The 22,725-nt window shown below is 38.8% G+C and overlaps 2 pseudogenes; both read left to right on the plus strand.

Moving 5' to 3' along the window:
• The first annotated feature begins 187 nt into the window (after window positions 1-187).
• Window positions 188-17,368, plus strand: LOC128050440 (olfactory receptor 7A10-like; annotated as a pseudogene).
• A 4,223-nt stretch (window positions 17,369-21,591) lies between these two features.
• Window positions 21,592-22,453, plus strand: LOC128050447 (olfactory receptor 7A10-like; annotated as a pseudogene).
• Window positions 22,454-22,725: the final 272 nt, after the last annotated feature.

Genomic DNA, 22,725 nt, shown 5'->3' on the forward strand with positions numbered 1-22,725 from the left:
CAACTTGTGTGTGTCTCTCTCTATATATAGATACATGTACATATATACGTGGTCTTTTTGCCCAAAAGATCTTTTAGGTGACACATTGTGTGTGTGTGTGTGTGTGTGTGTGTGTGTGTGTGTGTTTGTATGTGTGTAGAGTATTACATAGGGTAGAGTAGTACTCTATATTTATTTCAAGCCCAGGATGTCTGGAAGAAAGCATAAAAGCAGTGGTGATATTGCTGGTACAGCTAAAAAGCACCAAGTAATAATGATGGAAACAAAAATAACTGAGACAGTGGAGCAAGGTGAAAAGAAGGAATTGGAGGCTCAGCAAAACTAATAAGAGAGACAAGAGGAAGAAGATGTAACTGAAGAACAGGAGAGATCCAGAACACAGGAAAGAGCCAAGGAATTTCTTGATTTGAGAGGGCACTTGATGAGAAGAGTCAACTCATTGGAAAAGATCCTGATGCTGGGAAAGATTGAGGGCAGGAGAAGGGGCGACAGAGGATGAGATGGTTGGATGGCATCACTGACTCAATAGACATGAGTCTGAGCAAACTAGGAGATGGTGATGGGTGGGAAAGCCTGGTGTGGTGCAATCCATGGGGTCTCAGAGAATTGGACATGATTGAGCAACTGAACAACAACAAATGAGTTTTTGAGGCATAGGACCTGATTGCAGAATGGTACACGAAGGTTTTAGTAGCTGTTCAGAATGCAATCCAGTACTGCCATGTCATCTCTGATAGGAGAAAAAGCTACATCAAGATATCAGTAGATTGTTTTTTCAAGTGCTTAGTAACTCATTCATGTCCAACTCTTTGTGACCACATGGACTCTAGCCACCAGGCTCCTCTGTCCGTGGAAATCTCCAGGCGAGAACACTGGAATGGGTCACAGGCCCTCCTCCAGGGGACCTTCCCAACCCAGGGATCGAACCCAGGTCTCCTGCATTGCAGGTGGATTTTTTTTTAACCATCTGAGCCACCAGGGAAGGCAGAGAATACTGGAGTCGGTAGCCTATCCTGTCTCCTGGGGAACTTCCTGACCCAGGAACTGAACCAGGGTCTCTTGCATTGCAGGTGGATTATTTTCCAACTAAGGTACCAGAGTATCCCAAGAGCTACTGAAAAGTTTTTTCAAGAGGGTAGATCAAATGAATCCAGCAAGGAACCAGAACCTGTGCCGTCAACATCAGGCATGAGTGAAATTTCAGCTTCCATCTCCTACTGTTAATGATCCTTCATCTCTGCCCTCTCCCATCTCCTCTCCCTCCTCCATTCAACAATTTTGTCTGTTCACTCAATGCCAACCCCTATATGCCAGCTGCTGTACTCTACCACTGTACTTTTCACGGCACTATAGAGTAAAATTAAAAAGGTTTTCTTTATGTTTTTACTTATTTTTTATGTGTTATTTGTGTGAAAAGTAGTGTAAACCTATTACAGTGATGGCTATGGTTTAGTCGCTCAGTCATGTTCAACTCTTGTAACCCAGTGGACTGTAGCCTACCAGGTTCTTCTCTCCATGGGATTTCCTAGGCAAGAATACTGGAGTGGGTTTCCATTTCTCCAGGGAAACTGATGATAGTACTATGTAACTGATAGTGCTAGTTGGGTACCTAGGCCAACTTTGTTGGGCTTGTGAACAAATTGGACTGAAGAATACACTCTTGGAAAGGAACTCATTTATAACTAGGAGATGTGCTGTATTATATTCCTGTTTCCCCTTGAACACTTACAGTAATTCCCACTCACGCATCTTTCCATAGCTCTAAGTTAAACATCTCACTTTTTTCTAAAGTTATCCATAATAATAAAAGAATCAATGAATGTACATTTGAATATCATCCATTATAAATCCTCATTATAATCAGAGAACTCTTCCATTATTATGATCAAAGGGCAACTGACAAGAGAGGTTGAATTCTTGCCCAGTCTGTAATTCAGGCTTACCTATTTTTCTCCACAAGTACTTATTTTATTACAATTTTCCCTGGTTTCCTGGAAAGTAACCTCAATAGGATCACATTTTAATACAGTCTTTTGAAATTACTTGAAAAATAGAATGAGCATGAATGCTGTCTCAAATATTGATGTAAATGCCCAAAATAAGAAGTAGCAGCTTTTTACAATTGCCTTCACATTTGCTTATTGTGATTGTTGTATCAATAAGCTCTCAGTGGCTTTCTGTACTTTGTAAAAGCTTTCAAGTCTAATTAAGTCACATTTGTTTATTTTTGCTTTCATTTCCTTTGTTTTAGGAGACTGATCCAAAAAATATCGCTATTATTTAGCTCAAAGACTGTTCTACCTAATTATCGTCTATGATTTTTATGGTTTCCAGTCTTACATTAAAGTCTTTAATCCATTTTTGTTTATTTTGCATATGGTGTGAGAAATATTTTAATCTAATTCTTTTTACATAGCTGTCCAGTTTTATTAGCACCACTTGTTGAAAGACTCTTTTTTGTTTTTTTTTATTGTTATTCTTACCTTCTTTGTCATGGGTTAATTGGCCATAAGTGTGTGGTTTATTTCTTGGCTCTCTATTCTGCTCCGTTGATTGTTTGTGTCTGTACCATGCCATTTTGATGACTGTAGCTTTGCAGTATAGTCTGAAATTTAGGAGAATGCTAAGCCCAACTTTGTTGTCATGGAGGGGAGGGGGTTGTTTGGTTGGTTGGTTGATTTTGTTTTGCAATTGCTTTGGCTATTCATGTTCTTTTGTGGTTCCATATGAATTTTAGGCATGTATGTGTGTTAGTCCCTCAGTTGTGTCCATCTCTTTGCGACCCCATGTACTGTAGCCTGACAGGGCTCCTCTATCCATGGGATTCCCTAGACATGAATACTGGAGTGGGTAGCCATTCCCTTCTCCAGAGGATCTTCCTGACCCAGGGGTTGATGAACCTGTAATACCAGCCTGCAATCACCATTACAGGCTGAATCTTTACCATCTGAGCCGCCAGGGAAGCCCTCAATTTTAGGAATATTAATTCTATTACTGTGGGAAATGTTGTAAGTATTTTGAAGTATTAGGAGTGAATATTGGAAGTAGAGGGAGTAGACATCCTTGTTTTGTCTAAATTTATAGGAAGTGCTTTCAACTTGTCACTGTAGAATATGACTTTGGTTGTGTTTATGTCATAAATGCCATTATTTTGTTGAGATATGTTCCCTCTATACCCACTTTGATGAGGATTGTTTTATCATGAATGGATGTTGAACTTTATCACATGTTTTTATTTCTGCAACTACTTTTTACAAATTTTTACTGTGCTATAATTGATTTACATTTCTGGGTTAGTTTCAGGGGTACAGAGAAGTGAATCTGTAATACATGTAGGTATATCCTCTCTTTTTAGTTTCTTTTCCCATGTAAGCCATTACAGAATATTGAATAGAGTTCCCTGTGCTATATAGTAGGTCCTTATTAGTTATCTATTTTAAACTCAGTTGTGTGTATATGTCATGTGTAGATTATTTTTGATGTGTTTGTGGGCAAGGTGGGCTTCACATCCTCTTACTCTGCCATCTTAGTCTTCTCCTTCAAGATTTCAACATTTTTGTATAACTGTGTAGCATTACATTTTATATACATATATGCCTTCTTCTTTATCCATTCATTCATTGATGGACACTTAAGTTGTTTCCATATTTGGCTACTGAAAATAATTTTGTAGGTGGTCCTAAGATGGTGGAGAAATAGGACAGGGAGACCACTTTTTCCTCCACAAATTCATCAAAAGAACATTTAAACGCTGAGTAAATTCCACAAAACAACTTCTGAATGCCGGCAGAGGACATTAGGCACCCAGAAAAGCAGCGCATTGTCTTTGAAAGGAGGTAGGAAAAAATATAAAAGACAAAAAATGAGACAAAATAGGTAGGGACGGAGCTCCATCGAGGGAAGAGGGTCTTAAAAAGAGAGAAATTTCCAAACACCAGGAAACAATCTCACTGCTGAGTCTGTGGCGAGCCTTGGAAGCACAGAGGGGAACATAACAGGGAGGAAAAATAAATAAATAATTAAAACCCACAGATTACGAGCCCAACGGCAACTCCCCCCGGTGAAGAAGCAGCACAAATGCCTGCCATCACTAGCAAGTGGGGGCTGGGCAGGGAGGCGGGGTCTGCATTGCTTAGAGTAAGGATGGAGCCTGAATGCCCTGAGGGCAATCTGAGCAAACTAACTTGGGCTAGCAAACCAGACTGTGGGATAGCTACCAAGCGAAAAGCCAGCCCTAACCTAAGACACCACCAGGCCCACGCACAGAACAAAGGACTGAACAGAGATAGCCGGCTGCAGACCATCCTCCTCTGGTGACAGGCAGCCAGAGCCAGAAGGGTGCAATCGCAGCCCCAGAGAGACATTATCTACCAATCTGCAAGCAGGCTTCTTTGCTAAACAAGACTTCTTGGGTTCTGGGCAGTCAACATCCCCCTGAGAAGGTGCTCAGTAGTACACCCAGAAAACCGAGTGACAGGAATGGGGGAGATGATAAGTAGCAGCAACCATGCTCACCAAACACCTTATCACCTGAGCTGCTTGGACCTGGGAAAGGCACAAAACACAGGCCCATCCGAATCTGCGCCTCTGAGGACTACCAGAGTGCCCAAACCTGAGCGGCTTAGTAGCAACCTAGAGCCTGAGCAGTGTGGGCAGGGAGGTCACATGCACCGTGTGCAGGGGCAGGCCCAGTGTGACTGAGGCCCTGTGAACACATGCCAGTGTTATTTGTTTGCAGCATGCCTCCCTCCCCACAGCGCGACTGAACAAGTGAGCCTAAAAAATGTCCACCACCACCCGCCTAGTGTTAGGGAGGAAATCAGATACTGAAGAGACCAGCCAACAGAAGAAGCTAAAACAGAGGGAACCACCTTGGAAGTGACAGGTGCAATAGATTAAAACCCTATAGTTAGTACTGACTACATAGGAAGGGGCCTATAGATCTTGAGAAGTATAAGCTGGACCAAGGAACTATCTGAAAATGAACTGACCCCACACTGCCCACAATACCACCAGAGAAAGTCCTAGATATATTTTTACTATTTTTATGATCATTCTTTTTAAATATTTTAAAAATTTTTAAGTCCTCTATTACTCCTTTAATTTTCATTTTTATACCCTACTATTACTTCGCAAAAAAAAGACCCTATTTTTTTAAAGCAAACTTCATATATATATATATATATTTTTTTTTAAATTTTCTTCTTTTCTTTAATATTATATTTTTGAAAATCCAACCTCTACTCTAGATTTTTAATCTTTGCTTTTTGGTATTTGTTATCAATTTTGTACCTTTAAGAGCCCAATCTTCAGTACTTGCTTGACTGCTCTCTCCCCCTTTGGACTCTCCTTTTTCTCCACCAGGTCGCCTCTGTCTCCCTCCCTCCCCCTTCTCTTCTCTACCCAACTCTGTGAATCTCTGTGTGTTCCAGATTGTGGAGAACTCTTAAGGAACTGATTACTGGCTAGATCTGTCTCGCTCCTTTTGATTCCCCCCTTTTATCCTCCTGGCCACTTCTGTCTCCTTCCTCCCTCTTCTCTTCTCTGTATAACTCTGTGAACATCTCTGAGCCATCCAGACTGTGAAGCACACATAAGGAAGTGATTACTGGCTAGCTTGCTTTCTCCTCTTTTGATTCCACCTCATCTCATTTGGGACACCTCAAACTCCCTCCTTCCTCTTCTCTTCTCCATGTAAGTCTGTGAACCTCTCTGAATGTCCCTCACTGTGGAGAAACTTTTCATCTTTAACCTAGATGTTTTATCAATTGTACTGTATAGAAGGAAAAGTCTTGAGACTACTGTAAAAATAAGACTGAAAACCAGAAGCAGGAGGCTTAAGTCCAAATCCTGAGAATACCAGAGAACTCCTGACTCCAGGGAACATTAATTGACAGGAGCTCATCAGATGCCTCCATACCTAGACTGAAACCAAGCACCATGCAAGGGCCAACAAGTTCCAGAGCAAGACATACCACACAAATTCTCCAGCAACACAGGAACTCAGCCCTGAGCTTCAATATACAGGCTTCCCAAAGTTACTGCAAAACCAATGACATTTCATAACTCATTACTGGACACTTCATTGCACTCCAGAGAGAAGAAATCCAGCTCTAGCCATCAAAACACCGATACAAGCTTCCCTAACCAGGAAACCTTGACAAGCCACCTGTACAACCCCACCCACAGCAAGGAAATTCCACAATAAAGAAAACGCCACAAACTGCCAGAAAACAGAAAGGACACCTGAAACTCAGCAATATAAACAAGATGAAGAGAGAGAGGAATACCCAGCAGGTAAAGGAACAGGATACATGCCCACCAAACCAAACAAAAGAGGAAGAGATAGGGAATCTACCTGATAAAGAATTCGGAATAATGATAGTGAAAATGATCCAAAATCTTGAAATCAAAATGGAATCACAGATAAATAGCCTGGAGACAAGAATTGAGAAGATGCAAGAAAGGTTTAACAAGGACTTAGAAGAAATAAAAAAGAGTCAATATATAATGAATAATGCAATAAATGAGATCAAAAACACTCTGGAGGCAACAAATAGTAGAATAAGGAATAGAAGATAGGATTAATGATGTAGAAGATAGAATGGTAGAAATAAATGAAACAGGAAAAAAGAAAAACGAATTAAAAGAAATGAGGACAATCTCAGAGACCTCTAGGAAAATACTAAATGTCCCAACATTCAAATCATAGGAGTCCAAGAAGAAGAAGACAAAAAGAAAGACCATGAAAAAATCCTTGAGGAGATAATAGATGAAAACTTCCCTAAAATGGGGTAGGAAATAATCACCCAAGTCCGAGAAACCCAGAGAGTCCCAAACGGGATAAACCCAAGATGAAACACCCCCTGACACATATTAATCAAATTAACGAAGATCAAACACAAAGAACAAATGTTAAAAGCAGCAAGGGAAAAACAACAAAAAACACACAAGGGGATTCCCATAAGGATAACAGCTGATCTTTCAATAGAAACTCTTCAAGCCAGGAGGGAATGGCAAGACATACTTAGAGTGATGAAAGAAAATAAACTACAGCCCAGATTACTGTACCCAGCAAGGATTTCATTCAAATATGAAGGCAAAATCAAAAGCTTTATAGATAAGCAAAAGTTGAGAGAATTCAGCACCACCAAACCAGCTCTCCAAAAAATGCTAAAGGATATTCTCTAGACAGGAAACACAAAAAGGGTGTATAAACTCGAACCCAAAACAATAAAGAAAATGGCAACGGGATCATACTTATCAATAATTACCTTAAATGTAAATGGGTTAAATGCCCCAACCAAAAGACAAAGACTGGCTGAATGGATACAAAACAAGAGCCCTATGTATGTTGTCTACAAGAGACCCACCTCAAAACAGGGAACACATACAGACTGAAAGTGAAGGGCTGGAAAAAGATATTCCATGCAAATATAGACCAAAAGAAAGCAGGAGTAGCAATACTCATATCAGATAAAATAGACTTAAAACAAAGGCTGTGAACAGAGACAAAGAAGGACACTATATAATGATCAAAGGATCAATCCAAGAAGATATAATGATTGTAAATATATATGCACCCAACATAGGAGCACTATGTAAGACAAATGCTAACAAGTAGAAAGGGGAAATAAACAATAACACAATAGTAGTGGGAGACTTTAATACCACACTCACACCTATGGATAGATCAACTAAACAGAAAATTAACAAGGAAACACAAACTTTAAATGATACAATAGGCCAGTTAGACCTAATTGATATCTATAGGACGACATTTCACCCCAAAACAATGAATTTTACCTTTTTCTCAGGTGCACACGGAACCCTCTCCAGGTTGATCACATCCTGGACCATATATCTAGCCTTGGTAAATGTAAAAAGTTGAATCATTCCAAGCATCTTTTCTGACCACAATGTAGTAAGATTAGATCTCAATTACAAGAGAAAAACTAGTAAAAATTCTAACATATGGAGGCTAAACAACGTGCTTCTGAATAACCAACAAATCACAGAAGAAATAAAAAAAAGAAATCAAAATATGCATAGAAACGAATGAAAATGAAAACACAACAACCCAAAACCTGTGGGACACTGTAAAAACAGTGCTAAAGGGAAAGTTCATAGCAATACAGGCATACCTCAAGAAACAAGAAAAAAGTCAAATAAATAACCTAACTCTACACCTAAAGCAACTAGAAAGGAAGAAATGAAGAACCCCAGGGTTAGTAGGAGGAAAGAAATCTTAAAAATTAGGGCAGAAATGAATGCAAAAAAAAAAAAAAAAAAGAAAGAAAAGAAAAGAGACCATAACGAAAATCAACAAAGCCAAACGCCGGTTCTTTGAAAGGATAAATAAATTTGACAAACCATTAGCCAGATTCATCAAGAACGAAAAGGAGAAAAATCAAATCAATAAATTTAGAAATGAAAATGGAGAGATCACAAAAGACAACACAGAAACACAAAGGATCATACGAGACTACTATCAGCAATTATATGACAATAAAATGGACAACGTGGTAGAAATGGACAAATTCTTCGAAAAATACAACTTTCCAAAACAGAACCAGGAAGAAATAGAAAATCTTAACAGGCCCATCACAAGCACGGAAATTGAAATTGTAATCAGATATCTTCCAGCAAACAAAAGCCCAGGTCCAGATGGCTTCACAGCTGAATTCTTCCAAAAATTCAGAGAAGAGCTAACACCTATCCTACTCAAACTCTTCCAGAAAATTGCAGAGGAAGATAAACTTCCAAACTCATTCTATGAGGCCACCATCACCCTAATACCAAAACCTGACAAAGATGTCACACAAAAAAGAAAACTACAGGCCAGTATCACTGATGAACATAGATGCAAAAATCCTTAACAAAATTCTAGCAATCAGAATCCAGCAACACATTGAAAAGATCATACACCATGACCAAGTGGGCTTTATCCCAGGGATGCAAGGATTCTTCAATATCCGCAAATTAGTCAACATAATACACCACATTAACAAATTGAAAAATAAAAACCATATGATTATCTCAATAGATGCAGAGAAGGCCTTTGACAAAATTCAACATCCATTTATGATAAAAGCTCTAGAGAAAGCAGGAATAGAAGGAACTTACCTCAACATAATAAAAGGTATATATGGAAAACCCACAGCAAATATCCTCAATGGTGAAAAATTGAAAGGATTTCCCCCAAAATCAAGAACAAGACAAGGGTGCCCACTTTTACCACTACTATTCAACATAGTATTGGAAGTTTTGGCCATAGCAGTCAGAGCAGAAAAAGAAATGAAAGGAATACATTGGAAAAGACAAAGTAAAACTCTCACTGTTTGCAGATGACATGATCCTCTACGTAGAAATCCCTAAAGACTCCACCAGAAAATTACTAGAGCTAATCAATGAATAGTGTAAAGTTGCAGGATATAAAATCAACACACAGAAATCCCTTCCATTCCTATACACTAATAATGAGAAATCAAGAGAACATTTCATGCAAAGATGGGTTTGATAAAGGACAGAAATAGTATGGACCTAACAGAATCAGAAGATATTAAAAAGAAATGGCAAGAATACACAGAAGAACTGTACAAAAAGATCTTCATAACCCGGATAATCATGATGGTGTGATCACTCATCTAGAGCCAGACATCCTGAAATGTGAAGTCAAGTGGACCTTAGAAAGCATCACTACAAACAAAGCTAGTGGAGGTGATGGAATTCCAGTTGAGCTGTTGCAAATCCTGAAAGATGATGCTGTTAAAATGCTGCACTCAATATGCCAGCATATTTGGAACACTCACCAGTGTCCACAGGACTGGAAAAGGTCAGTTTTCATTCCAATTCCAAAGAAAGGCAATGCAAAGAATGCTCAAACAACTGCACAGTTGCACTCATCTCACATGCTAGAAAAGTAATGCTCAAATTTCTCCAAGCCAGGCTTCAGCAATACGTGAACCGTGAACTTCCTGATGTTCAAGCTGGTTTTAGAAAAGGCAGAGGAACCAGAGATCAAATTGCCAACATCCGCTGGATCATCGAGAAAGCAAGAGAGTTCCAGAAAAACATCTATTTCTGCTTTGATCACTATGCCAAAGCCTTTGACTGTGTGGATCACAATAAACTGTGGAAAATTCTGAAAGAGATGGGAATACCAGACCACGTAACCTGCCTCTTGAGAAATCTGTATGCAGGCCATGAAGCAACAGTTAGAATTGGACATGGAACAACAGACTGGTTCCAAATAGGGAAAGGAGTACGTCAAGGCTGTATATTGTCACCCTGCTTATTTAACCACTATGCAGAGTACATCATGAGAAACGCAGGACCTGAGGAAACACAAGCTGGAATCAAGATTGCCAGGAGAAATATCAATAACCTCAGATATGCAGATGACACCACCCTTTTGGCAGAAAGTGAAGAGGAACTAAAAAGCCTCTTGATGAAAGTGAAAGAGGAGACTGAAAAAGTTGGCTTAAAGCTGAAATTCAGAAAACTAAGATCATGGCATCCGGTCCCATCAATTCATGGGAAATAGATGTGGAAATCATAGAAACAGTGTCAGACTTTATTTTGGGGGGCTCCAAAATCACTGCAGATGGTGACTGCTACCATGAAATTAAAAGACGCTTACTTCTTGGAAAAAAATTTATGACCAATCTAGATAGCATATTCAAAAGCAGAGACATTACTTTGCCGACTAAGGTCTGTCTAGTCAAGGCTATGGTTTTTTCAGTAGTCATGTATGGATGTGAGAGTTGGACTCTGAAGAATGCTGAGCACTGAAGAAATGATGCTTTTGAATTGTGGTGTTGGAGAAGACTCTTGAGAGTCCCTTGGACTGCAAGGAGATCCAATCAGTCCATCCTGAAGGAGATCAACCGTGGGATTTCTTTGGAAGGAATGATGCTAAAGCTGAAAGTCCAGTACTTTGGCCACCTCATGCGAACAGTTGACTCATTGGAAAAGACTCTGATGCTGGGAGGGATTGGGGGCAGGAGGAGAAGGGGATGACTGAGGATCAGATGGCTGAATGGCATCACTGACTCTATGGACGTGAATCTGACTGAACTCCGGGAGTTGGTGATGGAAGTGAGGCCTGATGTGCTGCGATTCATGGGGGTCACAAAGAGTCAGACACGACTGAGCAACTGAACTGAACTGAACTGAATAATGAGAAAATAGAAAGAGAAATTAAGGAAACAATTCCATTCACCATTGCAACGAAAAGAATAAAATACTTAGGAATATATCTACCTAAAGAAACTTAAGAACTATATATAGAAAATTATAAAACACTGGTGAAAGAAATCAACGAGGGCACTAATAGATGGAGAAATATACCATGTTCATGGATCGGAAGAGTCAATATGGTGAAGATGAGTATACTACACAAAGCAATCTGTAGATTCAATACAATCCTTATCAAGCTACCAACGGTATTTTTCACAGAGCTAGAACAAATAATTTCACAATTTGTATGGAAATACAAGAAACCTCAAATAGCCAAAGCAATCTTGAAAAAGAAGAATGGAACTGGAGGAATCAACCTGCCTGACTTCAAGCTCTACTACAAAGCCACAGTCATCAAGACAGTATGTTACTGGCAGAAAGACAGAAATATAGATCAATGGAACAAAATAGAAAGCCCAGAGATAAATCCATGCACCGATGGACACCTTAACTTTGACAAAGGAAGCAAGAGTATACAATGGAAAAAAGACAATCTCTTTAACAAGTGGTGCTGGGAAAACTTGTCAACCACTTGTAGAAGAATGAAACTAGAACACTGTCTGACACCATACACAAAAATAAACTCAAAATTGATTAAAGATCTAAACATAAGACCAGAAACTATACAACTCCTAGAGGAGAACATAGGCAAAACACACTCTGACATAAATCGCAGCAGGACTCTCTATGACCCACCTCCCAGAATACTGGAAATAAAAGCAAAAATAAACAAATGGGACCTAATTAAACTTAAAAGCTTCTCCACAACAAAGGAAACTCTAAGCAAGGTGAAAAGACAGCCTTCAGAAGGGGAGAAAATAATAGCAAAGGAAGCAACTGACAAACAACTAATCTCAAAAATATACAAGCAACTTCTACAGCTCAATTCCAGAAAGATAAATGACCCAATCAAAAAATGGGCCAAAGAACTAAATAGACATTTCTCAAAAGAAGATATACAGATGGCTAACAAACACATGAAAAGATGCTCAACATCACTCATTATCAGAGAAATGCAAATCAAAACCATAGTGAGGTACCATTTCACGCCAGTCAGAATGGCTGCGATCCAAAAGTCTACAAGCAATAAATGCTGGAGAGGGTGTGGAGGAAAGGGAACCCTGTTACATTGTTGGTGGGATTGCAAACTAGTACAGCCACTATGGAGAACAGTGTGCAGATTCCTTTAAAAACTGGAAATAAAACTGCCTTGTGACCTAGCAATCCCACTGCTGGGCACACACACCACTGAAACCAGAATTGAAAGAGACACGTGTACCCCAATGTTCAGAGCAGCACTGTTTATAATAGCCAGGATATGGAAGCAACCTAGATGTTCATCAGTAGATGAATGGATATGAAAACTGTGGTACACATACACAATGGAGTATTACTCACCCATTAAAAAGAATACATTTGAGTCAGTTCTAATGAGGTGGATGAAACTGGAGCCGATTATACAGAGTGAAGTAAGTCAGAAAGAAAAACACCAATATAGTATAATAACACATATATATGGAATTTAGAAAGATGGTAATGATAACCCTGTATGCCAGAGAACAAAAGAGACACAGATGTACAGAACAGTATTTTGGACTCTGTGGGAGAGGGAGAGGGTGGGATGATTTGGGAGAATGGCATTGAAACATGTATAATATAAGAAATGAATTGCCAGTTCAGATTCGATACAGCATACAGGATGCTTGGGGCTGGTGCACTGGGATGAACCAGAGGGATGGTACAGGGAGAGAAGTGGGAGGGGGGTTCAGGATGAGAAACACATGTACACCCTTTTGGATTCATTGATGTATGGCAAAACCAATACAATAATGTAAAGTAATTAGCCTCAAGTTAAAATAAAAAAATAATAATGTTGTGATGGTCTTATGGTTGCATATGTCCTTTCAAATTTGTGTTTTTGTATCTTTAGTATAAATACTCAAATTGGAATAGCTGGATCATAAGGTAATCTTATGCTTAATCTTTTGAGCAGTCTCCCTACTCTTTTACATGTTAGCTGCACCAATTTACATTCCTATCAAGATTATGGGTATAAACGGATAATTAATTTACAATATAGAAGTAACCCACTCCAGTATTCTTGCCTGGGAAATCCCATGAACAGAGGAACCTGGCAGGCTACAGTCCATGGGGATACAAACAGTCACTAATGACTTAACAATTAAACAAGAATAATATCTTTTACTTTATTACATACCTTTTAATTTTCTTGATTTTAAAATAAAAAAAATTTACTTTAAATATTTGAAAATGTCAATTTTCTTTGAAAATTTCAATTTAAACTTTTTCAGGTATATATTATTTTGTGTGATTCATGAGTCCTTGCATAAAAAAATTAAAATTGATCACTTCTGGAAGGAATGCATACACTTTTATTCAAAAGTTCAGGTGACGGCAATTTGGTGTGCAGAAATTGTAAAACTGTATACTCTGTACCCTAAACACAGGTTATGAGCAGGAACTTTTCCTATCTGACCAGACCAGTGTCCCTCAGGGAAATTAGATATTAGAGATGGTAGTTACGAAAGGGAATAATGCTAATGAATAGACATAAAGAGCCATAAGTATTTCCTGTGCGGCAGTCCCTCTCTGTGCAGCCTTGGACTAGATTGGGACATGGTTGATCCTCGCAGAGTCAAAACTCAATTTAAGGGACCAATGTTTGACTCCATCCCACTGTCTTATCTGTAGACAGAGTTTCTACCTCCATCATCAACCATCCAAGAGGAGTTGGGGCATCTATGTTGAGACTTTCCTCTCAGAAACTCTACCCAGGTGAGTCCAGGAGCACAGTAAATACTGCAAGATATGGTCAAAGGGAATGGCAGCCAAGAACATTCACCTGAGTGAATGAGAGCCAATGCAGACTAAACCAGAGCCATGAACACTGAGTTTGTTTGTTGTCTTGACTGATAACTTAATGTATTATTTCATGACTCTGAAAAAAATGTGAGTAGTGGGCTTGACAATGCAAGGGTCAATGTTGACCGTAAAATGATGGACATAGAAGCCCAGTTAGAAGAGGGAGTGGGATGTGCAAAGTGCTTTCAGTCAAAGTAGAACCTAAGTCCAAGTATGTTTGTCATCAACTGAGGTCGAGTTATAGGGTATTAGCTGAGGAGGGATGTACATTGACATAGCATGTTTTTCTAGCAGAAGCATATTTAACTATGATGAATAAGATCCAGACCTAGAATGCTGGCAAACATTTCCCCTGCAACAGCCCTTGATGAGGCATACATTTCAGTGTCTCCACCCTCTTAATATTCAAATAAAAAAAAACATCAAAATTGTATGCCAAAGAGCATACCCTGCAATTATTTCATTACGTATAATATTAAACATATGTGTAGAATCATTCAGTTCATTTCAGTTGCTCAGTCGTGTCTGACTTTGTGACCACATGGACTGTAGCATGCCAGGCTTCCCTGTCCATCACCAACTCCCAAAGCTTTCTCAGACTCATGTCCATCAAGTTGGTGATGCCATCCAACCAACTCATCCTCTGTCGTTCCCTTCTCCTGCCTTCAATCTTTCCCAGCATAGGGATCTTTTCCAGTGGGTCAGCTCTTCACATCACGTGACCAAAGTAGTGGAGCTCCAGCTTCAACATCAGTCTTTCCAAGGAATATTCACAACTGATTTCCTTTGGATTGACTGGTTTGATTTGGTAGAATCGTTAGCCCATTACTGCCACCTTTAAAAACTGACCAGTCAAGTTCTTTGTTTTCATATGGGAAATTCAGCTTATTTTTGCTCCTGTTTTTTTTTTTTTTAATTATTATATGCTTTCAAACCAGGAATTGGATTTTTATGATCAAGATTGCAGTTTGACCTTAGATATGTTATTATGTATACAATTACTTGTGCAGAATTTCTGAGAATTTAAAATTTTGTGTGGTAAAATCTGTGTCAGTCATCTTATGCTCTCTCCAATATTTTTTTTAACGGAAGCAATTGAGCCATCACTCAAATATTCTTCACTTGCAAATCCTTGCCTTAAACAAAAATGAAAAGGAATGTTCTTCTTCATACGTGGTGCAAATACATCACACTTTTGCATATTTTGAACTACTTCCACATCTCTTATTCCTCATGGTCCTTTCATTCTAGATCTATTCTAAAATTTGCTTCATGTTCAGCCTCCATTTGAAAACTTCTCTTCTTTACATTTGAATAAATGTCACCCTTATCTTCCACGTGCATATTGGAATCCATATGTTTCTAAGCAAGAGGAAATTTTAACTCAGTGCTTCCATCTCATCTTATAACAACTTGCTGTCATATTATCTCTTTCAATGCCTTTTGTTATAAAAAATTGAATTAGTGACATAAGTTATAACCATCATAACCTTTACTTTAGAATTTGGTTTTGGATTTTCCATCAATTGTCTCGCATATGGCTTTATTAATATTGAATTTCACAAAGTGAAGAAGATAAAAACGGATAAAGAACCCCTTGTGACTTGAATTTTCAGCAGCAGGAGGGAGAACACCTCGTTCCTCAACATCCTCTCCTCAACCGTCTCTCCTCACTCTCCCTCCTGCTCATGTCTCTCACCAGACTGGCTTTCTTTTCTGAATTGGAACATCTTAAACAAATACCTTCCTCAGGACCTTCAAATTAGCTGCTACCTTGCCAAGATGCACTGCCCCAGGTATGCTCATGGCCCTAGTTCTCTCATCCTTAAAATCTCTGTTCAAATATCACCTTGTTCACAGGCCTTACCTAAATACACATGAAAAATCATACTCCCTTTTGACTTTCTACATCAGACCTTTTTTTTTTTCCTTCTTTTTCATACCACTTGCCACCATCTGACATGCTATATAATTTTTGTTGGATTATATCCTGTCAACAAAATGGGATCTTAGGAGCTTTTTTTTCAGCATCTTGCATTCCCTGCAATGACAATATTCAGACTTTGTCACTATTCAATTTATATTTTTAAGAGGCATGAAATAATTTTTCATTAAAACTTGAATACATGACATCTTGGTGAAAACACTGACAGTTACACAAGTTTGCTAATTAGAGATGACTCAAGTGGTTCCCCAAAGTGCACAAAATCTATGAGCAAAATTTTGAAGTTAATATCTTTATGGCAAAATATAAAAGACAGCAATTCAACCATGTGAGTATTGCCCATTTGTGTGAAAATTAGTCATGTTACTTTGCCCCTTTCCTGGTAGTCACCTTCACCAAATGGAACCAAACAACCTAAGGAGGGTTTCTGAATTTCATCTTCTGGGATTTTCAGAGGAACCAGAACTGCAGCCTCTCGTGTTTGGGTTTTTTTCTCACCATGTACTTGATCACTGTATTTGGAAACCTGCTCATCATCTTGGCTGTCAGCTCAGACTCCCAACTCCACACCCCCATGTACTTCTTCTTCTCCACCCTGTCCTTTGTAGACATCTACTTCAACTCCACCACCATCCTGAAGATGCTGTGGAATATAGAGACACAGAACAAAGTTATAACATTTGAAGGGTGCATCACCCAGGTATATTTTTTCACACTTTTCGTAGTACTAGACATTTTACTGCTGATCGTGATGGTCTATGATCACTTCATGGCCATCTGTCACCCCCTGCACTACCTGGTCATCATGAACCCCGAGCTCTGTGAACTGCTGGTGCTGGTTTCCTGGGTCATCATTGTCCTGAATTCCTTGTTAGAAAGCTTAATGGTGTTGCATCTGGCTTTCTGCACAGTCTTAGGAATCCCCCACTTTTTCTATGAACTCAATCAGATGATCCAACTTGTCTGTTCTGACACCTTTCTCAATAGCATGGTGATGTATTCTGTAGCTCTGCTGGCTGGTGGTCCCCTCACTGGTATCTTTTACTCTTATTCTAAAATAGTTTCCTCCATACAAGGAATGTCATCAGCTCAGGGGAAGTATAAAGCATTTTCCATCTATGCATCTCACCTCTCAGTTATCTCCTTCTTTTATTGTATGGGTTTAGGAGTGTACCTTAGCTCTGTTGTTACTCACAGCTCACTCTCAAGTGCAAGAGCCTGGTGATGTACACTGTGGTCACACCCATGCTGAACCCCTTCAGCTACAGCCTGAGAAATAAAGACTTAACTGGGGTTTGAAAATACTCTTTGAAAAGGTGACTGTAAAATGCCCTATTGTCCTAGGTCCCATGATAGCAGAGTGCAAATCCTGAGGTCAATATTGCCAGTCTTTGATCAAATTATGGAAGTAGAGCATTGCCTTTCTATTTTCTTTGGCATTTCTATTTTGATTTTGACTTTATACACTTTGTGCATTTTGTGATATTTCTGATATCCTTGATTTTTCTCTTTTTCATTTTCCTACTCTCACAATTACATTTCCAATCTTGGAGGTGAAATATTTGAAAATACACACATTTATTTCAGGAGTCTACATGGATCACTTAATAATTATTTTTTGTAAAATAAAATAGGCCATACTGAGTATTTTTCATTTTGTTATAGAGCAGACTTTTGGACTCTGTGGGGCGGGAGTGGCATGATTTCGGAGAATGGCATTGAACATGTATAATATCATGTAAGAAATGAATTGCCAGTCTAGGTTCAATGCAGGATACAGGATGCTTGGGGCTGGTGCACTGGAATGACCAGAGAGATGGTATGGGGACGAGGTGGGAGGGCGGTTCAGGATTGGGAACTCATGTACACCTGTGGCGGATTCATGTTGATGTATGGCAAAACCAATACAGTATTGTAAAGTAAAATAAAGTAAAAAAAAAAAAAAAAGAAAGAAAAAGAAAAGAAATAATCATGAGATGTACCATTCCCATAAGTTAGGGGAAAAAAAAAAAATATATATATATATATATATATATATATATATATATATGCACATGGATCTTTGAAAAATAGCATTTCAGACTTTTCAGAAATATGTTATTTGGTGTGATACATGGGCCCTTGTATAAAAAAAAGAAAAAATAATAATAAAATAAATTTTTTTCTAACAAAAATTTTTTTTTCTAATAAAAATATTTTTTTCTAATAAAAAAATAGAACTGATCACATGTATGGAGTGAATGCTTACACTTTTCATTCAAAAGTTCAGGTGACGACAATTTGGAGAGAAGAAAATGTAAAACTATATGCAATTATTATTATCATTATTTACTTTATTTTACCTTACAATACTGTATTAGTTAAAATAATAATAATAATAATAAAGGGGGTTGTGGGGCAGGAAAGTAAACTCAGGGTTGCAATTAAAATGAAAATATTAAAAAAAAATTAGCATGTATAGGGTGACCAAATATGTATTCTGACTTTAGTAAACATGAGCAAGAGAGGGGGAAAAAAAAAAAAAAAACACCTACGTGCAAGATTCTGAAATGAAACCACAGCCTTGCTTACTCAAAAATGGCTGCAGTACAGTACCGGCACCATCAACACCATCCAGGAACCTTTGACTCACCAGGCAAGACCTGCTGATCAGAAACTGCATATGAACTAGTGTCTGGGTGACTGGTATGCACAGCGATGAGGGGAAAGTCCTGGTCTAGAATAGGTTTACTCATTTTCTCACTGTTGACCTTTTGTAGCAGGATCATTCTTTGTGCTGGGTGTTGTCCTGGGCATTGTAGATGTTTAGCAGCATCCCTTCAACATAATCAAATATCACACATGGAAAAGACATCTCTGAGAACAGCTGGACCAGAGTTTGAAAACTGGAAACAACCTGAGAGAATTAAAAAAAGTCACTTGCCTTATTCAAATTATAATGTGCAGATCACTAATTTCCATAAGCCCATTTCTGCAATGAGAATGGGGTTTGGAATAGTATCAGCTCACAGAATAGAGTTTTCTAAAAATTAAGTTATGCAGTCCCTATATGGTCCTAAAATCCATACACTTCTTATAACAAATATTTTCTAATGAGGGACTAACTGGCAGCTCTCAGTTGGTACTGTAAGCATTAAGCTCCTAACTGCTTTGGCAAAACTCTCATAAATCCAAGCACTACACTGTCCAAGGTTTTATATTAAAGGATCAAAGTTATCCCACTTTTGAAGATGGGAATGCTAATTTTCTCTAGAATCAAAAGGCTGTGGCTCACCAGAAGTGAAGTCAGTGCCTTGATTAGGGATCTAACCAAGACAGAATCCTGAAGCTTAGACTCTGGAGAAAACCTGAACTCAGGGATGGGGTGAGGTGTTGGGATCTTAAGGTTTATCCCTCTGGAAGACAGGTGGAATTATTAAAGAAGTAATAAACATTGAATACTGAATTCATCTGGCTTGTAACATAGAATCCCAGACACAGAGTATGAGCAGGAAACGTTTCCTATCTGTCCAGACCACTTTCTCACAGGGAAATCAGTTATTAGAGGTAGTAGTTACAAAAGGGAAACATGCTAACGAGCAGACATAAGGAGCCACAAATATTTCTTGTGCTGCAGTCCCTCAGCCTGTGCAACCTTGGTCTAGATTGGGGCATGGTTGGTGCTTGCAGAGTCAAAACTCTATTTGGGGGACTGATGCCTGACTCCACAGTCTAGTCTGTAGACAGAGCCTCTGTCTCCATCACCAGCCATCTAAGAGGAGTTGGGACACATATATTGAGACCTTGCTGTCAGAAACTCCACCCAGGTGAGTCCAAGAGTCCAATAAATACTACAAGAGACAGTTAGAGGGAATGACAGCCAAGAACATTGACCTGAATTTGCCTGAGCGCCAATGTAGACTAAGCCCAGAGCCATGATTATTGCAGTTGTTTGTTGTCTTGACTGATTGATGGATTATTTCATGATGCTGAAAACAGAAGTGAATACTGAACTCAACAATACAAGGGTCAACGTTGACCATTAAATGATGGACATGGAAGCCCAATTAGAAGAGGGAAGGAGAGGTACAGAGTGCTTTCAGTAAAAGCACTTATGTTCATAAGTACAAGGACCTTTGTAATTAACTGAAGTAGAGATAGAGGGTACTAGCTATGGAGGGATGTACAGTGATGTAGGATGTTTTTCTAAGAAGAAGCATATTTTGCTATAATCAGTAAAATCCAGATCAAGGAATGCTAGCAAACATTTTCCTGCAACAGCAGTTCAGGAGACATACATTTCACAGTATCTCCTGCCTCTTAGTATTAAAATTAAAAAGCTTTTATTATGTGGAAATGAGTATGCCAACAAGCTTACTCTGTAATTATTTCATTATCAATAAGATTAAATATATGTGTAGATTAATTACGTCCTCATTTAAAACTGACAGTTAAAGTCATTTGCTTTCAATAGGAAATTCATCATCTTTTTGCTCCTGTATTTTATTGTATTCTTTCAAACTAGGAACTGGCTTATTATCATCAAGATTGCATTCACCCTTAAATATGTCATATATGTATACAATTATTTGTGCAGAATATGTGAGCTTTTAAAATTTTGTGTGGTAAAATCTCTGCCAGGTATCTTACACACTCTTCATTGTTCTTTTTTGTTTTTCTTTGTTGTTGTTGTTGTTTTAACTAATGGCATTTTGTGGTCAGTTAAATATGCTTCACTGGCAATCCTTGCCTTAAACAAAAATGAAAAGGAATCTTCTTCATGCAAATAAATCACACTTTTGCACATTTCCATTTATTTTCCACATCCATTATTCCTTAAGATGAATTAAAAAGATGAAATAATGGCATTTGCAGCAACATGAATGGATGTGGAGATAGTCATACTGAGTGAAGAAAGCCAAACAGAGAAGGGGAAATATCATATGGCATCCCTTAAACGTGGAATCTAAAAAGAAATGTTACAAATGAATTTATAAAACAGAAACAGACTCACAGGAATAGAGAATGAACTTATGGTTGCTGTGTGTGTGTGTGTGTGTGTGTGTGGTGTGTGTGTGTGTGTGTGTGTGTGTGTAATCCCTGGTGGCTCAGAGGTTAAAGCATCTGCTTGCAATGAGGGAGACCTGGGTTCAATCCCTGGGTCAGGAAGATCCCCTGGAGAAGGAGATGGAAATGCACTCCAGTACTCTTGCCTGGAAAATCCCATGGACAGAAGAGCTTGGTGGGCTACAGTCCACAGGGTCGCGAAGAGTCGGACACGACTAAGCGACTTCACTTTCACTTTCATGTATATATATATATTTACATATGTTTTATTTGAGATAGTCTTTCTCTATGATGGGATTTTAGGAGATTTTGTTTTACAAAACCCTGTATGCATTGCCAAATCCATGAACAAAGTATTGAAATAAACTTTTTAACAGCAAAATGTAAATAGTTGGCATTTCAACAATGCAAGTGAAGTCCGATTGTACCATAATCAGTCATTTGCTTTCCCCTTTCCTTGCAGTCACCTCCAACACATGACACCAAGGAACCTAATAGGAGTTTCAGAATTTCTTCCAAATTCCAAATTACAACCTTTCACATTTGGACTTTTCCTCTCCATGTACCTGATCACTCTGTTTGGAAACCTGCTTATCATCCTGGCTGTCAGCTCAGACCCACACCTCCACACCCCCGTGTACTTCTTCCTCTCCAACCTGTCCTTTGTAGACTTCTATTTCATCTCCACCACCATCCCAAATTTGCCGTGGAACATTCAGACACAGAACCAAGTTATCACCTATGAAGGCTGCATAACTCGATTGTATTTTTTCACACTCTTTGTAGGATTGGACATCTTTCTCTTGATCATGATGGCCTATGACCCCTTTGCGGCTGTCACCCCCTGCACTACATCGTCATCATGAACCCCCATCTCTGTGTACTACTGGTGCTATTGTCCTGGATCATCAGTCTCCTTCATGCCTTGCTGGAAAGCATAATGGTATTGCCACTGTCTTTCTGTACACCCACTCACTTTTTCTGTGAGCTCAATCAGATGATTCAACCTGCCAGCTCTGTCATCTTTCTTGATAGCAGTAATGTATTTTATACCTCTGTTGCTGGCTGGTGGTTCCCTCATGTGTATTCTTTACTCCTACTGTAAGACAGTTTCCTCCATACATGAAATCTCATTGGCTTGGGGGGAAGTATAAAGCATTTTCCACCTGTGCATCTCACCTCTCATGTGTCTCATTACTTTATTGTATAGGCATAGGAGTGTCCCTTAGCTCTGCTACTACCCACAGCTCACATTCAAAAGCAACAGTCTCAGTGATGTTCACTGTGGTCACGCCCATACTGAACCCCTTCATCTACAGTCTCAGAAATAAAGACTGAAAGAGGGCTCTGAAAATACTCTTTGGGAAGAAATCTATGAAAGTATCTATTATCCTAGGGCTTAAGAAGTGCCCACGATAGCAGAACTCAAATCCTGAGCCAAATATTGCCGGTATTTGATCCAGCTGTGGAAGTGGAGTATGCCTCTTTCATTTTCCTTGCAGTTTCTATTTCAACTTCTTTATGCAAGTTATGTAACTTGCTTTTAAGTTTTGTGATAGCACTAGTATTCAAGAGTTTTTCCCTTTTTCATTTTTATATTCTCCCAACCT

The sequence above is a fragment of the Budorcas taxicolor genome, chromosome 7 (genome assembly GCF_023091745.1).
Source record: "Budorcas taxicolor isolate Tak-1 chromosome 7, Takin1.1, whole genome shotgun sequence".
In the NCBI taxonomy this organism is placed as follows: Eukaryota; Metazoa; Chordata; class Mammalia; order Artiodactyla; family Bovidae; genus Budorcas; species Budorcas taxicolor.